We start from the raw sequence: 13,194 nt of genomic DNA, 5'->3' as shown, positions 1-13,194 counted from the left end.
AGCATCTGTGGACAGATATTTTAAGAGCATTTGCTACTAAGGGGCTAAGGACACTGCATTTCTCCCCCCACTTTCTTTTTAAAAGATTATGCACTTGCACGCTCTTATTTAGTATATATCTTCTGCATTTCCTCCAGTCGTTCCTAACTCTTTTCTTGGGAATAGGTCTCCTCTTTAAGCAGTTTACAAGGATGGGATGCCGGGGGGAAAATGGCTAATCCTTTTCTAGCTGCAGTAAATTTAAGAAGGGACCAGAACCCAGCGGCAACCACAGCAGCTGAAATGATTTCAGCGTCACGTCTGAGGCTGAGAAAGGAGCTACAGTTTATAAAAGGACCTGTGGATCGATGAAAAGGCGATTATGGTGTGTCTGAATATTAATACAGTTCTCCGATCGCCCCCTCACTCCCCTATACATACACGCTCGCGGACACACACACACACACACACACACACACACACACACACACACACACATTTTGAGATCCTATAGCTGAGTCATCAGATCCGGTAGCATTTTTTTCTCCCCTTTTGACAGTCCTTTCCTAATGTGTGTACATCCACGTAGTGAAGAACGTGTCTGCGTGTTTGTGTGTGTCAGTGTGCGCGCGCATGAGTGTGTGTGTGTGTGTGTGTGTGTGTGTGTGTGTGTGTGTGAGAGAGAGAGAGAGAGAGAGAGAGAGAGAGAGAGAGAGAGAGAGAGAGAGAGAGAGAGAGAGAGAGAGAGAGAGAGAGAGATGCGTCTGAATGGCAGTGCTGATTGACAGGGAAAAGGATTTCTTACCCAAAATGCAAACGAAGTTCCCATGGACTGATTGCCCCCCCCTCCCCCAAATATACAGAGTGGAGACAAATTCGAGGCGAGATAGGCAGATCTGGCTGTAAATAATCACAGCATCCACTTAAGCTGCCTTCCTCTGCTCGCTCTCTCTCTCTCTTCCCGCCCCCCACTCCCGCCTTAACCAGATGTAGCTGAATGGGGAACCCGCTTTGCAAAAATGGGTTACAAGCGTCTCCTAGCGGCCTCAGGAGCTCAATGCAAGCAGGTTTCTGCTGGTAGGAGCTCTGGCTGGGGAAAGATAAGACGCTTCTTTCCAGGATCTGCTTCTTTCTCCTGATTTTCAAGACCTCTGAAGAGAATCATCTGGCCGTTTGCGAAAGAAAATTGGCGATATGCTTCCGGAAGAAGCTACGCTCTTTGTGACCCCCCAAGTCTCCACTGCTATTTCTAGGCTGGAGCCAAACCACTATACGGTGGGTGTTTTCGGAAGAGGCGGCAGTGCGGACTTAAGCGGTCCCTAGAGCCTCTTCCTCCCCTCTCGTCCAAACCCCCTCCCCCTGGATTCACCTAGGCACATCCCGCTTTTCCGCTTTGGCTGGCGTCCTTGATGCCTGACCCACGGTCCGGATGTGAGGGCTGTACTGCTGATGCAACCTGCCCTTGCCCCCCTTCCGAGAAATCCTAAACCCCTGCCCCCTAACCAAACCTGGTGCTTTTTGCATTTGGGGGTGCATTTTTCAGTGCCTAGTAAAATGTAAATGGTTTACTTATTTTCTCCCTGCTGCGCTGTTTGCATTCCCTTCCCTCCTCAGCCTCGAACTCTACCATACCACCCCTCCGCGGATTGAAGTAAACTACTACACTAAGCGGTGAGGCAGAGGCGCGCTTTGAAGTGGCAGAAAAACTAACCTAGCAATGCTTTTCCTGGGGAGCTCTAATGAAGGTGGAGTTGGGAGGTGTGTGGGGCGGGGGGGGGGGGAAATGGGGGGGAGGGGACAGGGAAGCTCGGGTCTGGTGTGTGTTAGCTCCCAGCGATCATACGACTCTAACGGTAAAAGTGCCCACAGTAGTCAAAGGAAACCAGGAATCTTGCAGCTGAGGAAGCTAGTTGTTTGTTTGTAATCATTTCAAGGATACAGTATTTCTCGAAATCTATTTTTTCATCCAGGCATTCTTTGTGGATCTGAGGGAGGGCATTGGACTATCATTGGACTTTCTAATTGCTGTCACAAAGAATAGAAGGGTGGGGGAAATAACCAAAATGCAACAAATGTTTATTTGAGATATATTGTTTCAAACTTCTCTACCAGAGTGGGATTTCTGTGCTCCCAGCCCTTTGAGCTGGAAGGAAAAGGAGGGAGCAGCTAGTTAACCTGCTAGAGGACCGATGAATGAGTATTTGCTGTAATTTAACGCGACTTGAAAGCAATTTGCTTCTGAATCCTTTTATTATTGAGGTGTGTTGAGAGATTTGAGGGAGGTGTTGTAACTGAACGAATACATATGTGTATATGTGCGTGTATGTGTACATATGTACATACACACATACTGCATACATACATGTATGTATTTATATTAAGTCTGGAAGTGACCATTAACAGTCTTTCAAACGTCAAATTCACCCAAGCCACTGGGAAAGGCGATCCCCTGGCATTCGTCTTGAAAGGCAGGCACAGAGAGGAGAGCCAACCCGAAGGATATCTAAACTGCATTTCATCAGGACAGGATACTAAGGGCATCTCTTGTCGGGAAGCGTGAAATATGCTTATTTTTAGCAGTGAAACATAACAAAGTAGGGGCAAGCACTGACTGTCCTACTGGGCCACTGCCACAGATAATGGATATGGATCTTGTGTGTCCAGGATGAACCATCATATTTTCACAAGTTTCTGGAACTGAGCAAAGCAGGGTAATCTCATTAGGTTCAAATGGATATTTTAATTGCTGCTTTGTTTTGAATTAAAATCACCCTAGAATTGTTTAGCTTTTGTTCTTTGAGAACAGGATACTTGATCTTGCTTCACGGGGTATAACTACATTATTATCCAAATGTTGCAAGGAGGAATTCACATCTCCATTTTGTGGAAACTGGTGCCAGGATAGAGCTTCCCATCTTTCTGCCCTTTCAGTCCATCAGACAGGGCCAGCATTTTGTTAAACTCTAAACAGTGAATTAAAAGCACTGACGACTTGGAGCGGCCCTCTAATGCAAAATGACAAATTGCACTTAGGCGATACATGCACAAGAAAATGATTTATAGATTTTTCACGATGGTCTGAGCAAATGAAGGCACCATGAATTATACATCCTAATGCTCACTATATCATTTTCTAATAATACTGTTTCGGTTGGGTTGCTGTACACTGTTCTCTTCAATAGGGGGTATTGATTAATAAGAAGTCCATGACCATCTATAAATTGGGCATTTGTTTATTTATTTATTTACCTGGTTTTTCCCTTGTTTGTTAGTTTGTGGTGCTGGCCTCAGATGTAGATGTTTTTCTGTCCGCTACCTTTCTTTTCTCTCCCTCTTCCTTTCTCCCCACTCCTCCTAGGCTACTTATGAAAATGGTCCCTTGTCCAAACACAGTCTTTCTTCAGGTAGCAGTTACTTTATAAATGAAGGTTGATCTTTAGGACATATGCATTTTACTCCAGAATATCCTTCAGAAATATACATGCCTAAATTCAGAAGGTGGTATTTCCCCCCCACCGCACCCCACCCCCTATCTAGCAGGGCTTCTCTCATCCACCAACAAAACACATTAGCCTACCTCACCTAGCTGGTCATCCTTATACTAGCAGGAATTAGAAATCCGGACTTCTCTAAAATTGTCTGTTGTCTTTTAATCTTGCTAGCATAACCCCATAGATTTAGAACTGGGAGGGACTTCAGAAGCCATCTAATGCTTTGTTCTTGTATTATTTTAAGAAACATTCTTGTTATTTACTTACATACATTCCTAAAAGTGTTGCAGATCCCCACACCTCAGATAGTGAGACATTCAGAAACCTTACTTGGTTCACATGATGAATGATCTTTCACAGTTTTTGAAAAGAATGGTGGGAGTATCAATCACACAAAGAGTTTAATATGATACTTGGATTTTAAAGTACATTGCAATAGATTGGCTCTGGAGACAAGGAACCTGGGTTCAAATCCAACCTCTGATGTTTACTACTTGTGTGACCTTGAGCACTTAACCTCTCCCTTGGCCTCAACTTTGTGAAGGGGGGGGGGGTGTCTTCTGAGGTTTCTTACAGCTCTAAATGTATATAGTACTATCTATCCCTTGTCATACAATATACTTTGTTGAAATGGGTCTCCTGAATTTCCATTTCGGAAGGCTTGCTTAAGAGGTTATTTCTTGGTCTTTACTATTTTAAATAGAGTTAACAGTTTCACTCTTTTAAAGAAAACCTTAATCTGGGAGCTTCTTATCCTGCTATCTCCAGAGTCACATTACTTGGCTTACTTTTAATTATCCGGGTTTACAAACACATACTCTCATATACATAAGAAGGAACTCTCAACTCAATCCTGCTTTTGGCAGCATTAAAAAGCATTGTTACTGAAAGATTACTGAAATCAATGATGTGATTAGGATTGTAAAGAAGAACTATAAGACATCACCATTTACAAAGAAGAAAGCCAACTCCTTTACTAATGGGGAGATGTGTGGGTTTTACCAATGGAGCCCTGAGGCGGAAAATCCAGCTTCAAACATCCAGGTCGATACAGAACAATCTCTGAAATTAATTGCAAGGCCTGATGAAGTTTATTTGTGTGCCAGGGAAGCTTCCCGGATAGGTCTCTTTATTCCTCCCCCATGGGTTTTCTTCTTATTTGCCAGTGATAGAAAATGAGGGCAGCCCTCATGTTTAGTCTAGTTGGAAAGCAGAAATTGCTTGTTTCTCTAAGGGGCTGCCCCCTTGATTTGACTAATACAGCAAGAGAGTTAGCAAGTCCTGGCTCAGGGCAGAAGTTAGAGAGTTGTGCTCAGAAGGGCCTCCAAATAATATTGTCAGCCAGTGCTGGTGGCACTTGTAATCCTGGTAGGACTCTGGAGGTTTCTGGTGTAGTGAATAGAGTGCTGGACTTGAAGTCATGAAGACCTGGTTTCATAATCCTACTTCCAATACTCACTAGCTGTGAGTAGACTCCTTAAGGAGACATTCCAACAATATGTGTGTGTGTGTTTCCTTCTATTTTTGTTTACACAGTGGCTTTTTTTATTTTTATTTTATTTTATTTATTGACTAGACAGTCTTAGAAAGATGTTTGGCACACTGAGTGGTTAAAGTGTCTTTCTTGTCCAGGATCACACAGTCAGTATGTATTGAAGATAGAATTTGAACCCATGATGTGCTTATTCAAGCCAGCTATCTCTCTACTATGTTCTACTTCCTCTCTGTCATGAATTGACATTGAATTGGCTCTGATAAAAGGCTTTTCTTAACCTTTTCTTAACCTCACCTGTAAAACGGAGATAACAAAATCTACTTCACAGGCATATGAGACACAAATGAGAAAATGTATGCAAAGTGCTTTGACTATATAAACAGCAACATTTAGTTTTAGGAAACATGATCACTCATAGTTTGGAAACAGCTTGATGGAGGGCTCTCCACTCCCCATCATTAAAGAATTCAAAGACTGCTTTTCCCAGCTGCCTCATAAGGAATTTAGATATCTCTATTGTATTGCATGGTTGGCTTAACTCTCCATAGAGGGAATCATTCCTTTCAGTGTGTTTTCTTAACATGTTGACTTCAAAGTGCTATTTTCTAAAATCATTTATCTTAGTCTCATTTTATTTAAGAACTTCTTGCATTTAATTTGGTGGATTAACCATATTTAATTAATGATTACAGAATTTAGGCCCTTTCTAGCTTTCTTTATAGGCTAATTTTATACTATGCTAAGAAATGGGCAGCACTAGTTTACCCTAGTGACAATTGGTTAGTTGATCACGGGGGCATAGGAAAATTGGTGAGGGTGTTCATTAGATTTCATAAGTTCTTTGCATAAGTGAAATTATATATGGACATTTTCTTCCCTTCCAGGAGCTTATCCTGAGGAAAATGGATTTTTATGAATGGATGGCAATGAATAGAAAGAACAGAACCCAAGGGAAAATATTTCTGCTTCTTTGACGGGTAGACATCCTTATGATAGGGCTACTGAACCTAAACAATTCAACAGTGTTTTAAAAAATAATAAGTAAACTGATCTTACAGCTTTTAAAAATTAGATACACCTTTTTGTTCTTATTCATGTAAGTTTCTGAATTGATCCTCCATTTAAAATGGAAACAGTAGCACTTTATCATCCTTCATATAATGCCCTTTATTGTTTTCACTTCCATTTAGCCTGCAATTGAGAGGTTGAGTGCTTTGGTGGCGGCTTGTTTTCTTTAAAAAAAAAAAAAGTGAATGATTAAATTTGCATGACACTCTTGTCAGCAGAAAAAAAAAAAGAAGGAAAACACAAGTCAGGAGATAATTGATGAGGAATAACCAAAGGTTGGACATGGAAAGCTGATTGTGGCTTTCTGGTATTTCAATTTGAGCATGAATCTTTACATTTTACAGTTAAGAGAAAGTTAACATTGCTTAGAAAAAGCTTTTATTAATGCTTTTCCTTTCTACACCTTCATTTCTGAATATTAACTCTTCTACCTCAACCACATAATTGTAATCTGCTTTGTAGCAAAGAAAAGCATGGCAATCTATTGTTTTAAATAAAAACAAGCAATATGCCAATCCTGCTGTCAGTATATGAAATATTTGACCCTTGGGGTCCTCCAGCTTCCAGCTATAGGGTGAGAATTTCTCATTCCTTTCTGGTTTAACATTCCTTTTGAAAGGTTGCCCAGGAAAGCAAATTTCCTAAGTTCCTTGAGACATTCCTTTTCCCCCTTATTTGCTTTTCTTTGTTGGAATAATCCATATTCACCGATATAATTTATTAAACATGAAGCACTGCTCTAGTTACTCAAATACTCCATTGGTTCTGGAATCTCATCAATGGGTATGTTCCCCCTAAAGATTAGTTTGTAATCTTTTAGAATCTTTTGCATGGAAAAAAAAACCCATAAAAACATACCTAGAAACAAGGCATATCTGTAATAATATATAATGTGAAAACCATCTAGATTCTAGACTACTTTCCATTTTACAAAAGCCTTTTAGAAGATTGGGTTTCTATTGTAATAATAAAACATCAAAATATGCTTTTGATTTCTTTCAGGTGCTGTTTCTTTTTGCTATTTGGGTGAACCCCATCTATAAATCTTTCTCAAAAAAAATATATGCTTTGTATAGTTTCAGTAACAAATTCCTACTTATTTAGAAATATGGAAAAATGGGACCAAGGTCATTATTGTTTGTTTTGTTTTGTTTTTTTTTAAAGACTTACTGGATTTAGAGATGCATGGAAACTTAAAAATAACCTAACTAAATGTCTTCATTTTACAGGTGACAAAACTTAAGCACAGAAATGAAAAGTGAATTGTCTAGGGTTACAGAGGTAAGTCAATATCAAAGCTGATTTCAGTCCTGAATCTTTTGACTTCTCTACAAGGCTTCTCTCATTTTAATATATTGTCTTTTCTTTCTATATCTCAGACTTGAACTACATATCTCTATATTCTATACAGATAAAAATTACATTTTTTAAAAGTTTTAACATTTACCCCTAGGTTCATTCAAAATTGAACAGTGTCTTAAAATTCTCAAAGTTATACAAAAGTCTTATCAATTTTTTTTCAAGGAAAAATAGAAATGTTAACATAATTGATATTTATCAACTAGCCCCTGGGACTTTTCCTTCTTCTATGTAACCTGCTTTTTTTATCTCTCTCTGGATGGCATCTCTCTGGCATCTGCTCCTCCTAATTATGACTTCCAGTGAATTCTTAATAAATAGTGAGACAATGTCTGGACAGCTACAATGAGCTTGTTATGGGATAAACCCTGCCCTAGGAACAATTGAGGGTGGGGAGCAGTACAAAAGAGGTAGAGATAATATATCTTTCCATTAAGAACCTTTAACTCTAGTTGAAAATGCAAGAAACTGAAGAAAATCTAAAAACAAAAATGAAACACAACATTCTAGGAGATAAGTTTTATTAAAAGTTTTGAAGCAGAATAAAAGAATCAATGAATCTCAAGAGTTGGAAGAGGCAAACCCATACCTATGCAAGCATACCCTTTATATCATACCCAACAAAATCATCCAATCCTTACTGAAAGACCTCTACTGAATGGAGGTCTTCCTCTACTACCTTCGTATGGACATATTCTAGCTTACTTTTGGTTAGTACTAGTTTTTTTCTTTAATAAAGGACATGGATTATGAGAGAGGAGGAAAATATGGGGCATTATACTCACAGAAACAATGCTGTGCTGAGGTATAACAACTTGCTTTAGAGATAGAGGGGAAAAATGAATCTTGAATTCAAGTCAAATCAAGTCAACAAGCCATTAAGTGCTATCTATGTGCCTGGGACTGTGATAAGCACTGCATTTACAAAGAAAGAAAAATGCTAACCACCTAGTGGAATAGACACCATGCAAACAGCAAAACATACAAACAAGATATATACAAGATTAATTGGAGATAATCTCAGAGGAAAGGCAGTAACATTAAGGGGGAATTAGGGAAGGTTACTTGCAGAAAATGGGATTTTAACTGACACTTGAAATGAGCCAGAAGGGAGAAACAAGGATGGGGTTTTTTTATACCTAGTTCCTGAAATTCCTAGTATCAGCCCACCTACCATTTTTCAATTGAACTTAACTGAAAGGATTTTACCAGCAAAGGATTGGAGCATTTGGGGGGAATTTATGTTCAATATTCATTAATGAAAACTGGGAGCATTTAGCTTTTTTTGGACTAAAGGCCGATGCTAAATCATAAACTTAAATAGAGCCCAACAGTTTGTAAACTTGGCCTGTTGAAGTTTAAGTAAATCAGTCTTATATATGAGATCCTATTTTTGAAGCTTTCTTCATGATCAGAAGTTAGTTTTGAAATATTTTCCCATAAAATTAATGTATGTGATTTTGAATCTTTGTAAAATATCTAGACATTGCTTAACTATGTTTTTTTTTGTTTGTTTTTTGTTTTTGTGGGGCCATGAGGGTTAAGTGACTTGCCCAGAGTCACACAGCTAGTTAAGTGTCAAGTGTCCAAGGCCAGATTTGAACTCAGGTTCTCTTGAATCCAGGGCCTGTGCTCTATCTACTGTGCCACCTAGCTGCCCCAACTATGTTTTAAAATAAACATTAAGACAAATTTCAAAAAAATTTAGGAATATCTTCCTTTCAAGTTTGTGCTCATTACTGCAAATCCCACCATATCCTGTGTTGGGAGCTTGCCATTCAGCTTTCCTTGATATCATGCATGATCATTTGACACCAAGTTACCTTTTGATTCTTGAAATGGGCGACATATTTGTTTAACATCTCTAACTTCACCTCCCCCCTCTCCTTTGGAATGAAGAGTAAGTCTCAATAAAGAGTAGTTAGCCCCCTTTCAGGTTGATATGATCAGGAGGACAGTTATCTGTTTATGGATAAGGCAGTATTCCCTTAACTTAAAATGTATTTCTTCTTTGGAAAAGAGACGCTACCTCCAAATGATGCTCAGAGATGGTAGTTTGGAAGGTACAAAGTAAAATGTTCCTCTGGTTTCCATGAAGGAAAAGCTGGGCAAACCTAGATGCTAAAAAGAAGGAACATGAGGGGCAGCTAGGTGGTGCAGTGGATAGAGCACTGGCCCTGGATTCAGGAGTACCTGAGTTCAAATCTGGCCTCAGACACTTGACAGTTACTAGCTGTGTGACCTTGGGCAAGTCACTTAACCCTAATTGCTCCACAAAAAAAAATAGAAGGTACATGAAGGGCAGACTATTTAATTCAATTCAAAGTAATTGGCAGAGTGTTGAAAAAAAAAGTTTTCTAAATGTTTGTTCCATCGGTCATTCTCTTGCATTCCTTATATTCTCTGTTTCCTCCCCACCACCTTTTTCTCTTCTGGAGTATTAGAGGATAGAACAGTTGTGAGGATTCTTCATACCTTCTCTGTGAACATTATTCTGCAAGGCAAAGGAGCAACTAGAGGAACCACCAAAAGTCTACTTTTCTGAGTTGGGAAGTGAAATGACCTTGTGTTAAGGTAGGTCCAACTGGGTCCGAGGAGAAGTATGGATTTCTATTCTACTTTCTAATATAATTAGGTGCCTTCTTTTTAAGGATTATTGTTAAAAATTCTACTATCATTATTTCAGTCCCTGTCAATAGTGCTATATGTTTGTCCTAGGCTAGGAATTTCTCTGGAGAGTCCATGAATTTGATGATCCCTTTAATATGTCTTCCTATAATAATTATAATCATAATAATCGCAGTCATAATAATGCATTTACCTAAGGTTTCCTCAAATCTTAGTGCAGTTTAAATCTTTAATAGCTTAAAACTGCACTAAGTCTTTAAGAACATACAGGTATGGTGATTTATATTTTCTGTAGTGCTTTCTTTTATTAGTATTGTAGGGGCAGTGGATAAAGCACTGGCCCTGGACTCAGGAGGACCTGAGTTCAAATCTGGCCTCAGACACTTGACACTTGCTAGCTGTGTGACCCTGGGCAAGTCACTTAACCCTCATTGCCCCACCAAAAAAAACAATTAGTATTGTAAAGTAAGTATTATTACTATTTCCCAAAAAAGGGAAACAGACTTTTAGAGGTTAAATAATTTGCTCATGATGACACATCTCATAACTGTCTGAGTCAAATTCTAACCCAAGTCTTCTAATTCCAAGTCTAGTGCTTCATTTGTTATACCATCCTCTGTGTTTATTTTGTGTAGTTCGGCCCATGGGGCACATTTATTGAACAATACCAGCAAAGGTCCCTAGGTAAAAAGAAATCACTAAATCCTTAACAGAATTAAGGTACTGAAGCTTCATTGACATTTTCTGGTGTAAGGGCCTGGGTTGTGAAATAATTGGTTTAGAAAATCAGGGACTTCTATTAACACAGAACAGTTACCTAAACTACTAAAACATTTTTGTGCTTGGACCTTTTCCTTCTAAGCTAAACTTAATGACACATAATTGGGAAAATCATGTAGGAAATAGACATAGGGGATATTTTCCAATCCTGACTGTTATCCAGATGACAGATAAAAGAAACCTTTTAGTATACAATGTTCTTCACTCCAGGCAACTAGTATCAATATTTTTCTCTTTCTGAATTTGGATTAAGATCTTAATTTCTTGTTTATTACTTTATATATCTTTTGTGGATAACCATTCATTTCCTTTGTTCTCAGTTTTACGGGAATATAATTTTGTTGAGCCATTTCAGATGAAAGATGTGTTAGACAAATGGTAAGAGTGAGAGATAACTGATGAAGAGCCCTTATGCGCTATCAGAATCCTTGAGATTTAAATAGAACAAAGGAAAGAAACCTACTACACTGAGCAAACCCTTCTAAGGAAATTTTACAGGAATTTGTGGAGGCCCTGAAAATGGATAAGTTTAGAAGGGTTACAAACTATATCATTGGCAGGAACATTCCCAATGAAATCTCAGATCCATTGGGGTATATTTCAGGTTTTAGGAAACTGGTGATAAATTTATTTTATGAATTTAAAGTCATAGATGTTACATGGTTTTTAAAAAGTGATTATAGAGTATAGAGATAAAACATTTCTCCAACTAATTGTTGTGCATTTTAAATTAGATAAATACACTAGATAATCCCTAATAAGATGTAGCATAGAGACTAGGTGAATTCATATCACTTTGTTTATGGGATATGCTCATTCTCAGCATAAGATTAAGTTAGAAGGAAGGCATTTCAACAATTTTCCAAGCTGTCTCTAATGCAATGCCCACCATATACAAAGTTGGTTCCTACTGATTTACCCTTAATAGGTTATATGCTTTCATTTTTTCCCCCAGGAATTTCAGCATATCCCAGATTCTTTTATCTGGTCCCCTTGTGAATGATACTCTTCCAAACCAATTACCTAAAGATAGCTGTGTAATCTGCAACTATTGCAAAGCCTTGCTCTCCTCCCAGGTTCCCCCTCTCCATTGGAGAGGCAGCATAGCATAGTAGGTAAAGGAACTGGAGTTAGGAAAACTTCAGTTCAGATCCTCTCTCTGAAGCTTACTATTTAGCTATAAAACCTTGGATTCTTTGGACCTCTGTGTTCACATGTGTAAAAAGGGAATTATGTAAGGCTCAAATGACACTCCACAAACTTCAAAGTGTTATGTGTCTATTAGTACTATTATGGTGAAACCATTCTCATCCAAGCTATTCATCAATCATTCTTGGCTTTTCCTTATACCCCATAACTACTCAATTATACTTTCAGAATGTCTGTATTGTCCTTTCTCTTCATACATACCATTCTTCATAACCTCACCCTACATCATTTCCCTGTTTGTAGTCTCTCCACTTTTCAATCCATCCTTCACATACCTGCCAAATCAATCTTCCTACTGTTCTGATCTGGTTGAAGTACTGGCTTGCTCAAAAATCTTTCCATGGCCATTAACTTTACTTTCAAAACCATCTACATTTGGATTTAAATCTGCCTTTTTTAGCCTTATTTTAATTAATCCATTGACAAACAAAACATTTGTTAAACACCAACTATATGCTAGGTGCTGTGCTGGTTGCTAGGAATACAAAGCTAACACATTTTTTGCTTAAGATAGTTATTCAGTTAAACTGATTTGAAAAATTAAATGACATGTGAAAACATACCCTTGATCTCAGTCATTTAAATATATGCAAATATAAATAATTTTCCTACTGCATACCTTCACCATTCCATGCCTAGAAGGCTGTCCTTTCTCCCTCTGATTCAGAGAATCCCCACTGTAATTCAAAATTCAACTCATATGCCACCTCCTACAGGAAGCCTTTGCTGATCATCCTAGAAGTTAATGCTTTTATCTGGTTACATGTCTTTTACTCCTCCCCCTGCCCCAAGCAATATATTATAAATGACCATAGACATTTATAGTGTTCTTTAAAGGTGGAAAAATTTATTTCCATGCATTATCTCATTTGAGCCTGACAAAAAATCACCACCACCATTATCATCATTAACTGTTGTTATTGTTAAATTTTATTATTTTTCTTAATTATCCTCAGTTTACATAAAAGGAAATCGAGACTCAAAGAGGTTAAATTACATGGTCACACAACTAGTCAGAGTAAAAGGTAGGATTTGAACCCATTTTTTCCTAACTCTAACTCCAGTATTCTGTATGATGCCTTGTGGCATAGAGGATGAAGTAGGTAGCAGTTACCTATGGTGTCATAGTCTTAGTCAAAATAGAATAACTAAAGAATATAGAAAATTAAGAATATCAAAATCATC

At 38.3% G+C, this 13,194-nt stretch overlaps 1 long non-coding RNA gene across 3 annotated transcripts in view; it reads left to right on the top strand.

Annotated features, from left to right (window-relative positions):
- Positions 1–829: 829 nt before the first annotated feature.
- LOC122730719 overlaps positions 830–13,194 on the top strand; it is a 28,396-nt gene continuing 16,031 nt past the window's right edge. Inside the window, exons 1-3 of one of the 3 annotated variants that reach the window (XR_006353532.1) lie at positions 830–1,254; positions 7,263–7,314; positions 9,837–9,966. This is a non-coding gene — a long non-coding RNA (uncharacterized LOC122730719). The remainder of the gene's footprint in view (positions 1,255–7,262; positions 7,315–9,836; positions 9,967–13,194) is intronic. The other 2 variants (XR_006353531.1, XR_006353530.1) reach the window with 2 other exon arrangements.

The sequence above is a fragment of the Dromiciops gliroides genome, chromosome 6, assembly GCF_019393635.1.
Source record: "Dromiciops gliroides isolate mDroGli1 chromosome 6, mDroGli1.pri, whole genome shotgun sequence".
NCBI classification, from domain to species: domain Eukaryota; kingdom Metazoa; phylum Chordata; class Mammalia; order Microbiotheria; family Microbiotheriidae; genus Dromiciops; species Dromiciops gliroides.
Note: the sequence above shows the minus strand (reverse complement) of the source record. Positions and strands in the feature narration are given on the sequence as shown.